Below are 18,529 nucleotides of genomic sequence, written 5' to 3'. Positions count from 1 at the left end.
AAAGCGCTTTACATATCCAGTCATCCACCCATTCACACACACATTCACACACTGTATGTGCTGCCTGATTGTTCATTTCACGGGGTCAGTAATATTATCCCTCTGGATAGGAAGTTTACAGTGTTGTTTTTTGAATGTTTTATGAAATTGAAAACATACAAACAGGATTTCGCTCTCCATAAATTACTGTAGTTTGAGCTAATGAGCTTTGTGTTTAAACATCATTACTCTGGTAGAGAGCAGCGTGACAGCGCTGAACACATTAAAGTAAAATATGTTATGGATTAATCTGAGTCTCATGACGAGGTCGCTATATTGATGAAGCTTTATTGATGAAGCTTTATTGATGTCGGTGCCTGGTGCCTAATGTTGGATATTATTCGAAAAAAGTCAGTTTATTACACATTACTTGTTACTTACACAGGTGCTACATTACTCTGGTGTTACTTCATAGCACGTCCTGCGATACACTGCTGCATAATTGCAATATTACCTATACCGTAATGAGGTTTTTCATATTTAAGTGAAAACACAAAGTCGAACAGCAAATCAATATGGGAGTGCCCATGTTGTGTCCAGTTGGAGCATATGGGTTTAGGATTGGAATTTTTAAACTCAATTAGCTGTGTGCACAAAATTTAGATGTCTGAGCAGTAAGAAAATAACTTGCTTACAGTCCCACAGCTTTCTTATTCTTCCTGCTGATCGCTCATTTCTTTCTGCCTCTGTCTACCTCGAGGTTCTGTACGATTTTGTTAGTGCATCCCACTCTGCTGCATCTTTTAGGCATTTATCAGCCAGAATTGACACGGAGGCACATTTATGCAATACAAAGTCGTTTTCCTCTGGTGTGGGTGGGACTTAATTGAGCTCAAGTATTTTCTGGCAACTTGATCTTTTAGTGGTGTTGCTTGGAGGTTATTGAAGTGCGTTATGTGGGACTGCATGGTTAAGTCAGTGTTAGAGATTTGCAGTATGCATCATCCTTGCTTAACTGCAGAAAACCCGTCATGAATTGAAAGTTATTCTCACACCCTTAGTCTGTCATTTCATTAGAACCTGTGTTTGTTTTTGTTTCAGTTTACAAGAAATAATGCTGATAATTGGTGTTATTATGAAGGTGTTTGCTTTGCAGAAAATTCAGCAACCTAAAAAAAGGTCATTTCTCAGATGGTAGAAGGTATAAGTATGACTGGACCGAAACAAATCTGTCAAGGATGTGTCATGTGACACCATGACCTTTGATCCTTGACCCCTGAGCTTGCTCTGGGACAAAGGTTTAGCAAGGTAACAGGTGTGACCCAGGGGTTATGAGATGTACACACATATAGCTGCTCAAAGGCATTCCTGTTGTATAAAAGTAGCAGTGGTACCAGATTCAGATCTTATTACTGCAGCTTTTAACCTGGATTTTACGTCAAAGTGAGGTTTATATTTTATGTCTTTCACTCTCTATCAGGTTCATCTTTGCATTCCTGATATACGTTGAGATTGGGGGCAGTAGGCTTTTGACTTAAGTACTTTAAACTCCTTGTCGTTCATGTGAATATTTATTTTATTGCCATTTTGTACTTCAGTGCCACTACAGTTACTTTGGATTGATGATGAGCAGTTAGTGCAGTCCAGCGCAAATATAGCTACAACGGTGAAAGCTTTACTCATGTATCAGTATTAATAATGATACAGTCTATCAGTGATTGGGACTATTTTCCTGCATTGATTATCTTTATACACATTACCATAAGGATGTAAATATTTTTTTTCTCATAAGTAATTTTGCTTAGTACTTTCTTGTAGACAGGCACACCATGAAGGAGTAGTTGTTATACTATTTCTGAGCCTGCTTACAAGATCCACATGTGCTTTGCAGTGACTGTGCTCTGCGGTCACATGGATGGCACATGGATGCCCCCACAGTGCCTCTGTGACCAAAGTTGAGCCTCACACAATGGATCTGGAAACCCCCACCACGGTCGTTAACATTTATTTCAATATTCCACACTCAGTTGTCCATGCATACACAAATAAAGGCCTGGCTGTACTTAACTTGTGATTTGAAGCACACAGAATTTATGGGAAAAACATCAGTATCAGAATGAGAATCAGTGACATTCTCAGGATTTCATACTGGTAACATTTTAGTATACAATGTGTGTAGTTCATCTAATTCCTGGAAAAGAACAAAACGCAAACTTGAAACAACTAATGTAATTCTTCTCTATGCTGCTAACTTAGAAGTCCAACACACATTACAGGCAGCTGTGGTGAAGTTAGCCTGGCAACAGTCGAGTAATGGAGCCATGAAGCAGTCACGCTTCCTGTGACCGGGCATGTGTAGTGTTTGTTGTGGACACAATCAAGAAAACTAGTTGAAAGTACATGTTGCTACCAGGATTGCATGGACTGAAGTTTAGCTGTCAAGACTTCTACCAGTTGACAGAAACAATGTAGTTTTATATCTTTGTTTTTTTTTTGGTCAAAATGTATTATTTCAGTATAAGTAGCAAACTTGTTTAAAATTCACACGTACCTCTTTTTTTATTTTTTTATTTATTAAATGCCACAGTCCTTGTTCACCTTGTTACATTGTGAGGCATTTGGCCATGTTGCTGTTTCACAGCAAAAACACTCCTGATTTTAGAAGGTCATTGGATCCTGATAAAGTGCAGTGTGGGCTAGAAGCCATCTCCAAATCTTCAGCTCTGTCTATGATCGAGGCAAAGCTGGAGCCCGATTGTGTTTTGTTTGGGAAGTCTGGTCTCGGTGTAATTCATGCTGGCAGCTCCAGGTCGCGACTTCTTCTGAGTGCATTTTGCAGCTATCAGGCAATAACACTGCGCTTACCAAAAGTCAGTGTAATGTCATCCAAGTCATCCAGGTAGGAAAATGTCAGAAGAAGTTCAAATGAATTTACTGGATGAACGGCAGAACTATTGTTATTGTTGACTATTGTTATTTTTTTTGTCATTCATGAAATCAGAGATATTTCATGTATTCAGTAATTCAGTGTTAGTAGCTGGAAATACAACTGACATTTTTCAGTTTTTTTCTCTGATTTCTGTGACCTGACATGTCATCATTCCAGTTGGCTCAAGTGTCACCACTTTTTGAGTCGGTGCTGGGAACACTGTGGATAATTAAGATCACAGCAGCATTTGGATCGTATGTCAGCCACAAGGCTTCTACTTCTGCCTGGGTGTTGGATCATTTAGAAATGGGACATTCAAGTCTCACCCACAGCCAATTTGTGTGGGTCTGTGTGAAAGTTGGTGTCCTCATACATGTGTTATTTATGTGCTCAAACGTGCATTAAAGCAGTGGGACAAAGCCTTAAAAAAGCTAATAAGATTTGTTTCTGTGTTGGGCCTCAATCCAAATACCTAGCAAAATCTGCTCCAGGATTTATTATTCAAACGGTAATTCGCAATGTTAATGTTGCTAATCTTTACTGCACTGGCTTTGTTTTCTATTTTGAGGTCCCATTCACTCACTGTTGAAATGTTTAATTTAACCTTTAGAAGAATGTTGACTTTGCAAACATTTGTGATTATCTGGGAAATTCAAGGCTGTGGCTTTGTTGATAAGCTGTTAGCTCAAGTGCTGACCTTGAGAATGTAAGTCTAACGAGCTATCAGCCGAGCTTGTGTTATTATAAAGCGGTGGTGCATATAAAATAGATTTCACCGACATCGATGTTTGCTTGTTGTACAGACGCACATTACTTGCATTTTTTAATTCATCCATTAGACGAGTAACATGAGACAGGAGCAATCAGACAAAGAGTTTACTGTAGACTTTCCTATTATATTAAGTTATGATCCATATAACTTTGGCCTAAAACATAATGCTGCTGCTCGCCCCGTGTCAAACTTTGCCCTTTCGCTAAAGTGTGTCATTCAAAAGTGTGTCTCCTCTTCACAGAGCAGCAAATGTTTGGCTTTTTAGTACATCCCAAACTGGCTTATTGGGCTAAAGCTGCTCCACCAGTGATTTAATGGTGTCAGATATTCTCCTTTTGATCTCACTAGTGAGTGTGAGATAGACTATTCCTGTCATCATCATCATCATCATCATCATTGTCCTGTTGGGTCCATAAAACCAGGGCTAGTGGTGACGTAAAGCCCCTTTTATTATTGACGTCTTCCAGACCTTTCACCGGTTCGACTGCTTGTAAAAACTAATGCAGGGCCTCATTAATGTCTAGTTAACAGCTGATTGATGTGCGTCATGTCAAATATTACATTAGCTATTGCTTTTGGTGGTTAGTGGAAAGTGGATGGATGATAATTGAGCAGTATGGAGGCTGAAAGCTATACCCGTTTTGATTTTAAATTCACTCCTGTGTGTCAGATAGCGCTAGGCTGGAGGGTAGTGCCATTTACATTGTCAAGAAGTTTGGGAACCCTTTGGAATTACCACGTATTTCTGCAGTGATTATGGGATTATATGGACCAGCAACCATGTCTTGATACTGGTGACTGGTTGACCACGTTCATCTTTGTGTTATATACTAACTGGGCTATATTAAGTCAGAGAAATGTGCGGGCTGTCACATGCACTTTTTGTTTAAAGTGTAATAATAAAGGAAATGCTGAGAAACAAACCAGGAAGCTCAATAAAGTATTCTTTAAACTTCTTTGCTGTCTTAGCTCCTTATGCCTCCCTCACTGTGAGAACTAACACAAATTGCTGCCTAAGGCTGGGACGGAAGACGGCCAAATAAAAGCTAACAATATGTAGAGGGAGATCAAAATCAGGGCGAATCTGGTTTCCAATTTCATTTAGAAGCTGAGTGCCTCCAGGCTCGGTCCCACAGTTCTGCATTTCTGGTGATTAAATCTGAGATGAATTATAGCGCTGGCTTTGGCAATCTCACAATTCAGTTCAGGTTCTCTGTGTGACGATTAAATCCGGAAATGTAAATTTATTCTCCCTCCAGTTCTCATGATGTCGAATCATTCCTCTTCTTTGCTCACTGAGCTACAGGTTGCACTTAACTGACATTCAAGATTAGGGGTGGCAGGATGAAGGAAAGACACTCTGCCATATTCAGGTACTCTTTGATCATTGATCGAAGATCTTGATTAGGACATGTTTGTTTGTTTTTTTGGCCACAGGCTAATAGACTAAGGGCTTTTTTTTTTCTTCACCTCGCTAGAGTTCCTTGAATCTCTTTGTGTCACATATTTATTGTGCCAATAAATCAAAAATGCAGTCTGGCATTTGGCTTGTTTGAATGTGATCTATAAGATAGAAGATTGCTGGTGTTACTGCAAATATATCATTTTCCTCTTTCTGTCACCTACCTATAATAGGAAGGGTAATAAGGGGTAATGCCAATAACTGAAGTAAAGATGTTTTAAATGTAAACCTGACGTTCCTAACTATACAGACGTGCTCATACATCTGAGGTCGCCCTGCTCATGTGCGTGCTGTACACCTGCACACATTCTCGGCACAGTCATCATACATCTCTGGAGCAGGTGAACAATATCCCCTGCATCACCAGTGTTTCTCAGTGCTGGCTTTTGATCTAGGACAGTGTTGGCATCAGGCTGGCCTAGTGACTGCTTTAGGGGATTTGCTCTGACAGAGTTTTACACTGGACCAGCGTTACCGAACAGGGAAACAGAAAGCCCTCTGACAAAACCTGTCTAAGAGGAGGGGGAAAATGCTCTCTCTGTCTCCATGTCTGTAGTTTTCCTTTTTTTAAATGTTTTTTTTTTTCATGTTGAATTTTGGAGAATAGCTCAAAGTTGTGTAGATTTAAAGGAAGTGTTACATGAGCTGTATTGAACTCCATATATGGCAGGATAATCTCCTCTTCGGGCATCAATCTGCGGTGATGTATCTGCACAAGTATTTGTTTGAGTTAGGACAAAGCCTCGGTGAGGGGTTGTAGCTGCAGCGATGCCAAAACAATTCTGGCCTGCTGGAATGTGTTGAGAGCACTTTTGGCCAGCCTTTAACCTCAGTAACTCTTGTGGACTCACCTTGCATCTCAAAATAACTTGCTCCACGTCGTGCTAAGATCTCTCAGACATAACTCGAGGCTGTTGGACTTGTTTACCATAGCAGTGAACCTGAAAGTTAACTTTTCAGGGTGAACTGCAGTTGGTTTTGTTGGATATCAAAAAGGCTGTCAGTGATACAGCTTTGCCTGTAGAAAGAAACGTCTTATAAACGATGCTTTTTGATGCAGGGTTTTGCTGAGTTTCATAGTTGCTTTAAGGTGCTTCCTATTATTTAGTCTCATAAATGACAGATGAGACGAACTGGGGCATTGAGCGTGGTTCTTTACAAATCCACGCTATGTAATGGTTTCTTTTTCTAACATTGCAAATGCATTAAACCTTCTTTCAGCGTTCTAAATGCTTAACTAGGTCATCATGACTCAATTGTTCCCATTCAAATGTGAAATGTAGAAATTGTCTGTTTTTTATCTTTTGCTCTTACAGTCAGATGGGCTGTTTCTAATCTTGTTCTAATTCACTAATGAACCCGACTGACTTTAATATTTGTCTTCAGTTGCTTCGGCTTTAGCTGATTTGGGCTTTGGGAACATTGTGTTAAGTGCTGTCTTGAACTGTAGCGGGTGACTGAAATGTATGCTGGCAGTGTCGCGTTTCTACAATCTAATCACTGTTTTATTACTATTTTGTTCAGCATAGACCATCAAGGAGACTTAATGTCAGCGAACCCAATTTTCACATCATAAAGTGAATAGTGTAGAGTTGGCATATAAATTACTGGCAAAAATAGAGACCCATTTGGGTGTGGACGGTGTAGTAAAATTTATAGCTGGGCAGTTAATATGCCCAATATTACAGTATTGGTGAGATTTCAGTAACATGAAAATCACATTTGCTATCACATGAAATCGTAGAGTGAAGGTGGATAAACAGACACAGCCGCCTTATTAGGAGTATATGAAATATAAAGCACTTTAGTTACATCATAAAACAGAAATAAAATAACAACAACATGAAACCACAGAACCAAAACAATAAAAACGATCTGTTCAGTGGTTTTGATAAAAGATTTAAAAAAAAAAGATTTTCATTATTTGGCATCCCGCTGCTGTTTTTACATGTAGTGATCATATAGCTTGTTGGCATTGATGTTTGCACTTATAGTGGCATAAATGATTCTGTGGGCAGGAGGAAAAACAAATGAAAGACATACAGCCTTGAATTAATTACCTTTATTGTAATTCGTGAACACAAGTGGACACGTTGTTAAATGTGTAAGATTACTTACTTGTCTCTCTTCTGCTGTTCTTGGAGTTTTTCACAGTGGATGGGGGCAAAAATAAGGAGATGTGATCAAGGAGCACAGTCGCATCAGTCAAAAATATCCTTCTGTTTTCTGTCATTTAATGTTGTCCATCAATCAGTATAGCCGCTCTACACAAAAATTAATTTCAAAGTGTCCTGAAGTCTGCGACGTGAACTTCTGATGCAGCACAGATATATTTAGGGGTGTGTGGGTGCGCAAGTTCAGAAGCGAGATAAAAGGAAGGCACAATTTATTATGATTGTCATAATAATGATAATGTCTGTTTAATGCATCAGTGTGGAGATGAGCTAAACATCGCCTTGACTGGCGAGCTGTTACTGCGCACTTTGACCATCATCGATCAACGGCATCATCGTCCATCAGCACAACCCTAACATCCTGCATGTATTATACCGCAGTGCAGTAAATGTGAAATAAGCACCACAAACCACATCTAGAAGAATCATCATCATAGAGTTGAAGCAGCATTGGATTTATAGCAGGACCTTTGCAGTGGATGGTACTGTTTTTGACTCTGTAAACCTCGTAAAGTGGCGAGTGACCGCTCGCTCACAGGTCTGAGAAGTAGAAATTTTCAAATTAAGGTCAAGCTCGGTAGTAAAAGTTGGCTTTGGCCCATAAATGATTTATCTTTTGTCCTTCCTTAGTCCTGTGAGTTAAATCTACATTTGGACTGAACAGAAGAGCATTTCAAAAGCTGTGCACTTTACAGTGAGAAGAGCAATCGTACCTTATTCTGTCACCTGGCATTTCGTCGACGTTACACAACATTCACAAAAAAGCCTCCCAGCATTCACCACCTCCCCACTTGTAAACAAACATCTCCTGCCTGACCTTGCCTGACATAGCAAGACTCTTTCCCACAAATAATCCTGTTGGTGCTGCTCAAATTAAATTTGCAGACTCACCCCTTTTTTAAGTTGCCCAGCAGAGCGAGGGAACATCTCAAATTACATTTTTAACTCATCGAAGCCCCCCCGCTTCATTCTCTGTCACACTGAGTACACACACACACGCACACACACAGCCTATCCACACTGTGATCTCATTAGCAATAACAGTGCATGTCATATCTCTGTAACTCCTTCCTGGTGGTGCAAGGGCTTGATGAAGATCATGGTGCACGACATGATCTTGATCGCATGAAGATTGAATGGGAAGAAAACAAACACTCCCATTCCTTCAGACTCTGGCCCACACCCCAGCCCATACCACAGCTATATCAGGCTAGCAGCTCATCGGGGACCCCTGGCAAAATGTCTGCAGGGGATGAGACGAGTGTGACGTGTCTGTCTGAGAATGTTGGGAAAGAATAAGTGGTGGATGAGAGAAACAAGTTTGCAGATTTTGTGTTTGAACTAACTCGTTGCCTGTGAAATTTCATGGTGATCATGATAGCAGGTCGGTGTCCAGCCCAGGTTTTGGCATTCAGCCACTAGATTTGGGCCAGGAACAGAAGAAGGAGGAGGAGGAGGAGCTGGGAGTGCTATGATCCAGAGGACTGTTGACTGACAGGAACAGAGGTTGTGCACAAACTGGCCAATGAGCACGTGGCTGGCAAACAGGATACAGCAGCACAAGCTCCATTATGCAGTTAATTTTTTATGTCTGGATTCAGTCCTGGGATGGCATATTGTGAGATCAAAGTAAAAATATGATGCTCAGACATAAGGGTTCGTTCCTCCCTCGGGTTTTCTTTGGCATATTAAGGAGGAGTTTCATTAGAAATGTTGAGTGTTTGTTTTCTTCGCTTCGCTGAAGAGGAAATAAGATGTAAAGATGTAAAAATAGAGCATACACGCGTATCTGGCTTGCAAATTTCTCTTTTTTTGCCAGCGCATCTTTTTCTCTCCAAATACAAGAGTAGAGCACCTGCACCAACATGTGACAGAGTCTCTGCTGATGGTAGCATAGGAGATCAGAGATAAAAGGAAAGTTTGTTTCATTTGCGATGAGTAATGATGTGGGACACAAGTTGTTATTAGGCAATAATGTTATTAATAGTAGATATAAATCAAAATCTTTATTTAAATCTCATTTAAAATAAACATGACTTCAATACATTTAGAAATCAAGAATTATTTTACTGACACAGTCATACCAACTCATTTATTTTTGTTCATACCACTTTATTCAAAAAGTGCTAAAGTTAGTTACCAAGTGTACTTTGACAATAGATATTTCCAGCCAGCTCACTCAAGTTAAGTCTGTGCATGAAAAACTATGCTTCATCTTCCATATAGTATCCAGCTTAGTTGGAAATCAGACTAATTTTCTTGATTAAGAGCTCAACAAACAAATTTCCAGAATCCAAATGAATGGATGAAAACACTTAAAAGCAAATGTTTCACCTTCCAGGGCTCATCATAGATGTGATCAAAGATTTGGATAGAACAAAGAAGACTTTCAGATTTTTTTAAAGATTGTTTTATGTTTACATTTTCTTTTTTTTCCTTTTTTAAAAAAGCTGTTAGTTAGTTTCCCTTGTTTCAAATGAAACTAACTAGCACTAAGCTTAGGGGAGTGTAACATACTTGAGTGTTTAATTGCAAAGCAGTGAGCTACTCTGTTTGGATAAAGCATTCCTCTGCAGTGTACGTTTCAAAGGGACTGTCTGCTGGATTTTACTCAGCGCTCCGTTTGATTTGCTAATTTCCTTCTCTGACTCCCGATACCTTTCTTGTCAGCTCAAACAAACAGCTATGTTCAACAATTGTATTTCTTTCTTTGAAGTTTTTATTCTGACTTAATATAAGCTGTACCTTTAAATCATTATGTCTGAACTTTATGCTATTTTTAAACTTGCTCACCTTTTGGGGCCTAATGGGCTATTAGCTTGTAAGTCAAGTCTTTGAAAGGAAAAGAAAATATGTTCGCACAGTTAACAAGATGCTGTATGCTGTTAAAGTGTTGGTGCAGGAGACAAATTGTCGCTGGTGAATTTTGGGCAGAAAACCATATTTAGTGAGAAAGATGAAGACACCTTTGGAGAGCTCTTTAAAGACAGGTGTCTTTGAAAAAAGGAGGAATTCATCTCCTATTGGATGAGATACTTAATCTCATGTATGTATCAGCGTGGCTGATATATCAACCACAGTTGGCTATTTGGTATCTGCATCCATAAATGAGAATCTAAAAAGCAGATATGGGAGAAAGTTGACAACAAAACAAGATTATTTTTAAACTGCGTTGTCATATTATGTTTTTATTGAGTCATAACTACACATAACAAAAGTCGTCTGACACAGTATCAGTCAGGCTCTGATTAGTAACACCTTATAGTCTGAATTCAACTTCACACGTGCATGCTCTTTACATAACGGTAGCAATAATGCAGAAGGGAACGTTTGCCTTGGAGTTTCAATTCGATCCTGAGTGATGCCTTTCAGCCATCCTAATGAGTTTACATCACTCCATGTTTTATCTGGCTTGCTGCAAGGGGAGACAGTCTTAATGGTTACCCTGTGTTTTTTCTTGTCAAAGCGCGTTTTCTCCTTTCTTTGTGCCAACTGAAGTTTCTAGAGCTTGGTGAGTCTCCCAATCTGTAATTAGTGCCAACCATAAACAACTGGAATCCTGCTGAGCACTGCCACGGGTGGCTGCCCTCACCACGGCAATCTGGAGTTTCCCCTTTGTCCTTGGATGTGTCAGATGTAGAGCCAGCTTCCCACCCTGGGAGTTGAACAGTGGGCCCACTGTATTTAGAGAAAGGGAAAAGAAAGCCGGGGAGTTTAGAAGGAACATAGATCGAGAAAAATGTATAAATACTACGAAAGCAAGACAATTGAAACATCTCACATTAGGCCTGTGATAACAGGATTTTATTAAGCAGCATGGAAGACGTCAGGCTCCCTTTCTGTCCTCCTGCAGAATCGCATTTAAATATAGTGACCGATGCCATCTAAATACAATGCAAGGCCCTGACTCTTGGATCGGATCTGGTGCTTTTTCTGCCCTGGCTCTAAGATGCCCATTAATGACATCATGGTTAATGTACTACTTGGTAGCACTCCATTCCAGCTCATTGTTTAGCATTGCATGGTTATTCTTTCACACATATTACATCTACTCAGTCACTTGTCACAGTCTGCTTAGGTTACAAGATGCTTGAGTCATGACATAATCCATTTACCAGAGAGACGGAGTGGCTGGCTGATGCTGAATGAGGTTGGAGTGGGGGGGTTTTGTTTTTGTTTTTTTATTCCTGGTGAATGCATTTAGGACTATCCAGTGACTGGATTTGAGCCTCTTTTTGCTCAAATATTTCCTCTGAGGGTCATGGTAAAGTTGTTATCTTATGAACAGGGTCTTGGCCTGAAGATATGCTCTGTGGACCATAGCAGTCAGCTGCCCGTCCTGTGACTTCCTCGCCTATTTACCCTGGACATACAGCTAATGGAAACACATGCAAGAAAGGGACAAACATCTGCACATCCCATGAAGACAACAGAACCTTATTTTGAATGTTAAACTCCTTAAAACTGAAATCAAGGCTTTAACATGTCCTTTGGTGTTTTATTTGTATGATATTTGAGTCCACCCTGTTCCCCGGGATAGGTGTTTTGTGAGGGGTGACAATGCACACAAGGTTCTTTGTTCAGCATAAAGTGAAGGGTAATTAATACCTGTTAAACACAGATAAAGAAGGCAGGGTTTTTATGTATAACAGACCTTGGGATGCATGAGTTTCTCACAGAAACAGCGAGCTGAGCAGAGCAGAGGAGCCTCATGATGATAAAATCCTTTTGAAGTTTCTCAAGTTTCCCACCACAATTTACACAATGAAAGTTGTCTTTTTTCTAAATGTGAGTACATTCTGTGAATTCTGTCACCTTGCGGTTTAGGAATAAGCACTGGGGTTTCCTCTTATACTACAAAAAACCAAACCCTACTCCCTTCAGCCTTGTTTACTCTTCTAGCAGTAAACCTAAGAGTGGGGACGAGCTAAACTTGGGAAAAATAGGCAAATTCATTGAAAATTAACAAGTCGACTTTTTCGAGATGTGACTTCATCATTACTTCTGTTGTTGCAGGGTGGGATCAAAATCTTCCCCGTGGTACTGAAAATGTTTTTTAGTATTTTCCTGCGTATCGGTATTTTAGCATCATGGCAGCCCTCATAGCTTTACACTCCGTGTCTCTGTAAATCAAATACTTTTGGAGTGATCCTGTTCACAGGATTGCTGTAAGCTATCATGCATGTGTCTTTAAAACTTTGCATTTCTGTTCAGAGACCATAATGTCATGTGTGATATGGGGGGTAGTAACACGCTAAGCCCTTGATTCGGGTTCTGTTGAGTTTGGCATGTTTCGTTCCCATAGAGATTTCTTTTGATCAAACGGGCTGCTGAACATGCGAGTTGTCATGTCAGAACCTGTTACAAATCCTACTCTCGACACAGCAGGTCGATTCAGCCTTTCAGTTTTGATCTTAGAGTAACGATTTCCCAAACGTTATACATGAAAGATGTCCATAGCGCAATCAGCCGCTAGTAATTCATCAAAGTTTGCGGAGCCATTACATTATAGGCACAGAACAAGCAGTGGGTGCAGTAGTGCTGTTGGGATGCAATAAAACACTTTGCAGTGGCAGTAGCCTAGTGTGCTCAGCTCTGTATCTTGCCTCATTACCATTGCTTAACTGCCATAAAGAGTTGTGCAGCTCCTTGTGTCTGTCTGCCTTGTAGAAACACTGTAGTGCCCTGCCGATTAGAGCCAGAGGAAAGAAGTGTTCGAGCATAAACCCGGGGAGAACTGACCTTTTTAAATTCATATGTGGAGCACTTCCCCCTGACTTCTTATGCAACTTGTCACGCTTATTGAGACTTGTGGCATCTCAGACTCAGTTTCTCCTTCATTGTCCCTCTCATACCTTACAATTTAAAAATACTGCAAAGAGTAATGACTATTAAAAAAAAGTGGCTTAATTCCTAGTATAAATGTTCACCAAATACTTGTGGGTACTCCCCAATATTGACACATTCCCAGTACTCACACCTGCCGACCTCCCCCACCCTCTGCCAATATTAGTGTTGGATTATACATTAAGGGCCTAGTCATGTTTAGCAAGTTGACCCTCTTAAAACAAAACAAACAAAAAAAAACTTTCAGTGTAGACTCCCCAGCCCCCTACTCTCACAGTTTAGAGCCACTAGCAGAGGTCTGCCCTAACAATTCCTTATATAGCTTGGTTTCTTGCCTGAGCAGACTACATTATAAGTGGGCAAATCCAGAATGCCATGCCTACAGGGATGAATTTAGGGCAGGGGAGTGGTTCATGTCTAATTTCTGTTGAGTCATGGCTTTTAAAGCGAAATCAGGATGTGATGTGTTGTGGAGAATGGGTTTGGATTGGCTTAGTCTGTTGGCATAATTAATGCGAGCTGAGGTTTGTGACTGGTTGATATGAATGCGTATGGAGATTATGACACACCAAGAGGGAGCGGTGTTTTGCCAGCCTCATTCCAAGCTTGGTGCTTTGTGGACAGGCACTGACCACAAAGCACAAAGAAGATATTTTATTACTATGTCTGATTGCTCCTACTATTGCTGTTATTAATTATATTTGCCCTTGTTGAGTAGAGCACTTCTTTATTTCTTGCCTTAGACTGTGTGCTGGTGCTTTTAGTGAAAAAGCAGGATAGCGGCGAGAGTCCTGCCTCCTCTTAAGAGATTTTTTAGGTTAGTTTTATCTGTAGTTAAGATGATGAAGCAGCTCGCGCTCCGCGTTCCCTCCCCCAGCATTATTAACCGTGCCGTCGCTCAGCGCCGTACCGGTCTCTTGAAGAGAAAAAAATTGTCTGTGAATTCTTGATTTCCAAACTTTTCAAACTGCACAATTGTCGTTTCTTTCTAGTGGAACTCAGACTTTATCAAAATAAAGTTTTTGTTCTCAACTTGTGTTTTTTTTCCCCTTAGTTTTTTGTCATTTTGAAACAGAAATCAATTTCACGAGCCTATATACAGGATCTGACTTGTCAAAGGAGCTTACTGGGCTGCGTGATGATGACATTAAGCTGACACCTGTCTTCTTTTCTCTTGCTTTTCCTTTGTGCAGGAAAATTGCTTCCAGACGACCTTTGCCTTTTTCTGAAACACCACTGCTTTTGTCAGCCTCAGAATACTTCAGCCCACGCGGAGCCACATAGCTGGGCAGGTAAGCTAAGTCTTAAGTTGTTGTTTTTTTTTACTTACTGTCATCTGCTGGACTCCATTATTGATTATATTGGAACTGCGTTTTCAGTTTGTTTTAGTCTTTTTTCTTGGACACTCTGTACTCTTCTACTGAAGTGTCCATTTTGGGGGGTTGGAAAATATTGCTGATCCTGGCAAGTAAATACCATTTATACATGCATTATGTTGGGCTGTACAAATAAATTGTAGCAGATCAAAGTAGCAAGAGTAGAGCTTAAATATCACCAAGTCTGGTAAGAATTCCTTATTGACTTAGAATTAGCATCTCCAGCCCACCTGGAGAGAGTTGTATTGATGTAATAATCTTTCTGATAGCTCTGACTCAACACTGTATCTAGAGCAGGGGGGTCAAACATAAGGCCTCAGGGCCAGAATTGGCCTGAAACAGACACCAATCCAGCCCACTGGGTGGCTTTGGGAAAATAAAAACAAAACTTCCTGTTTTACAATTGAAGGACAGTCTGGGCAAAAGCATGCCAGGACTTTTCTCTGTAGTCGTGTTAACAGATTTCTTTCATTTACTACAACAGCATTTCTTTATCATGTTCAAAAACTGAGACATAATGTTGAAACTGTAACTCTTTTGCTTATATTAGGATATCTCATGGATTAAATGTGTAGTTAAACTTCCTTACCCTGACAGAACGGGGAGTTTCACTGGTCCGACCCACTTAAGATCAAAGTAGACCGTGTGTAGCCCACAATATCCAATGGGTTTGACATCCCTGATCTCGAGCAAACGTGGTTCATTATAAGTGGGGTTAGACGTGCTCAAACAGGTACGCCATATTGTGTGCTTCAGTTTTTGCGCTCAGTGCCTGGGCTGATGTTTAATAGTGTCTTTGTGTGTGTGGCCCCACCATAAAACTTCTCTTCTGTGGCCAGTATTCTCATGCTGACACAGAAGTGCCACATAAAACACAAATTTTTCAAACTGTGTAACATTCTGACCCTGGTAACTCGGCTCCTATGAATGAGTATGGGTGTGTTTATGTGTAGCTTAGTGTAAGTCTATCCACAACACAGCTGTATTTGAGTGAAACACGCCCATCCCAAGTCTTACTGAGAGGCCCGGCATGCATCACACTGTGATTGTACACATGGCCAAGGGAAGAGGTCAAGAACATGTCCGGGCATATTTCTTTTTTTTCCCACCGATTCCCAGGGCTACACAGAAAATCAATGTTATTTTGAGTGTGACGGTGAGGAAGTTCTCAAGTTCAAGAAGTTTTGGAAAATTTTTATTAGTAGTTGACCTATGTGTTAAAGATTGTCTCCCTTGGCGTTTAATTCAAGCTGTGTCCAAGTTATTCAATTGATATACAGCCATTCCTTTCAGCATTGGCTCATTTTCCTTTTTCTGGGAAGTGATTTCATCCTTCCTGACTTCATGACTTCATGAGTGTTGGTATTTCAAAATTGTAGCTTCACATCATCAACAAAGCTCTGGCAGCTATTTTTGGACATTGTGTTTTTGTTCTTTGGTACCTATTGCCATCTCTACTTTGACAACTTGGACTATTGTTGTGTTGTCATAATAAGGCTCTTACTTGTTATTTCTGTTTTGGATTTCCACATTAGCCATATATATTTTTCCATGTCCTTTGTTTCTGAGCTTTGTGATTTGATACAAATTGTCTGGTGTGTCTTACAAACATAAATTCTTCCGTTAACTGCAACAGCAGTTCAGTTTTCTCTTTGCACCTTTATTTTTTAAACAGAGTGTTTCATTGTTTAATGGTGGCAGATTTTAGAAAATCAGGGTAGTTTTTCTTCAGCTGTTATAGTAAATGAATCTAAAATGTCATAGTGCCAGGTCTTAATGGATGCCTTAGCAAAATTCTACATTTGTTTTGAATTTAGATTTTTTTTTTTGTAGAAGATTAATGTGCATTTTGAAATGTCTTGACAGTCCTTTGTCTCTGTCTAGGCTAGTCACGACTCAGGATCTCATCAGTAGATCCCAAATCATCTAGTCTTACAGAGGATCAGAGAATCTTTAGGGAGGGGAAAGTTGAGAGGCTTGGATTTCACATAATTGTCTTCTAAACGCTGATTCGCTGATAATGTGGCCATTAATCTGATTGAAGTATCTAAATGAGGGACACACACTGGACTTCCTGTGGGGAACTTCATTAGTAGTTTTTGAGGAAAATGGGGGGTTGTGTACGATAATGATTATCCATGAATATGTAGCAACAGATAAGTTTGCTGGATATTGCAACTTTATAGTAGAGCTAGGAATTATGCATTTATGCATGTCTGAATCACCACTTGGTCATTTTGCTGGGAAAAATAGAAGCAGTGATTTATTGAAAGATGCGCAAACATGCATGGAAATACACTATATAATGAGATGTATCTCTCAGGTCTGTGTTAGGTCTGCATCTGCTGTAAATGGCTTTTTAGGCCTCTCACTTCTTTTTGTTCATATTTTTAAGGACACACTCCACACAATTCAACATTTTTGGCTAATAGCTCAACAAAGATCACCTTGTCAGTGCTATTTCTGTCAAACAAATTTATCTTTTACATTTTTAATGCATTCAACTAAAGATGTTTTTTGTTACAGGCTGCTAGTAATAAGGCGCCTAAGGAGACAACTGGTTCTTTACTCAGTTGTGTAGACACAACACTGGTTCATTTATTGAGATAAATGCCTTTTTTATGCTTGAACAATTCATAGGACAGTGTTAAGTAATACAACAAATTAAAAAAAAAAAACATTCCTTTGAAAATTGTCAGGTACAAGGTATACTCTTGTAGATTCAGAACTTCAACATTTAGTGAAAAATCAACTGCAACACCCTCAATCTGACTTTGACTCCATCCTGCTGGCTTACTTGCCTCAATTTCACATCTCCAAGAGGTTTGTGTGTGCCACAAGTACAATTTAAAAAAAGCTATAGCTATAATATTCCTTGTGAAGTTTTGTTAGTTCCCCAAAGAGTGAAAGCTTTTCCTAGTCTAGCTAAAGCAGAGGAGTTAACTGGGAATTGCACACTAACGTGATTTTTCTGGGGTTCTACAGATTCGTTATTCTCTGAGCGTTAGCAGGGCTGCTGGAGATAATGTTAATTTCCAATTAATAAAGCGTGCTTAGTAGTAGGAACTGGGCATGAAAAATATAAAAATGTTTAACTTTTTAAAGTTTAAAAGTTTAAAGAAATGAAAACAAGTATACACAAGTATAAAGTATGGTCTCAGAAGCTGTGAACACAGGTGAATTATAATACAGATTTTGTAATGGCATCTCGATACAAACCCTCCATAGATGTAATCTTTGAAATTCTTTAGTTTTCCCACAACAAGACCTGCTATCCAGAGGTTAGGTATTTTGTTTTTATGCCTATCCTGGCAGCAGTTAAAAATTAGTTAATTAAGAAGACATTAAAGCTTTAAGAAACAAATTGTAAACCCAAATCAAGCAAATATATAAATAAGACAGCTACAAATTAAAAGAAGTTAGATCCCGTTTTTAGTTGGAAAGTCAATTAACTATGTGAGATTAATTTTAGCTCTGTCTGTTGCATAATGCTTATGAAATTGCATACAGTATCTCCATCTGAAGACATGACTGGTATCAGTGCTGACCTGGAAAAAAAAAAGATTTGGATTCATGCTAACACTTTTGAATGTTCGATTATCCTGTAGTGAACAGAGGCCAAGTGTCGTTTTGAGTCCCTGAGGAGTTTCTGAGCTCTCTGAAAGTAAATCTACATTGGCTTGGAGTACACATGTATAGATCCAGTGGCTGAAGCTCTCAAGTTGCTCACCTTATTGATTGTTGCATTTCCGCACTGAGGTTTCTTGATAAATGGATTAGAATGTATTCTGCACTTTTTTTTACTCTGGACTTACCACTCAACAATATAAGATAAGATAAGATAAGATAACCTTTATTAGTCCCACACGTGGGAAATTTGTTTTGTCACAGCAGGAAGTGGACAGTGCAAAAGTTATGACGCAAAAATTAGAATACAATAAGAATAAATACAGTACACAGCTGTACAGAATAGAATAAAATAAAATACTA

At 39.5% G+C, this 18,529-nt stretch overlaps 1 protein-coding gene across 3 annotated transcripts in view; it reads left to right on the top strand.

Moving 5' to 3' along the window:
* Positions 1-18,529, top strand: part of peak1 (pseudopodium-enriched atypical kinase 1) — a 102,034-nt gene that overhangs the window by 3,042 nt on the left and 80,463 nt on the right. For all 3 annotated transcript variants that reach the window (XM_005731408.2, XM_005731407.2, XM_013910419.1), the window contains exon 2: positions 14,357-14,455. The gene's annotated coding sequence lies outside the window, so the exon portion shown is untranslated. The remainder of the gene's footprint in view (positions 1-14,356; positions 14,456-18,529) is intronic.

The sequence above is a fragment of the Pundamilia nyererei genome, unplaced genomic scaffold, assembly GCF_000239375.1.
Source record: "Pundamilia nyererei isolate P.nyererei 1_Seehausen unplaced genomic scaffold, PunNye1.0 scaffold00043, whole genome shotgun sequence".
NCBI classification, from domain to species: Eukaryota; Metazoa; Chordata; class Actinopteri; order Cichliformes; family Cichlidae; genus Pundamilia; species Pundamilia nyererei.
This window is presented reverse-complemented; position numbering and strand designations above follow the sequence as displayed.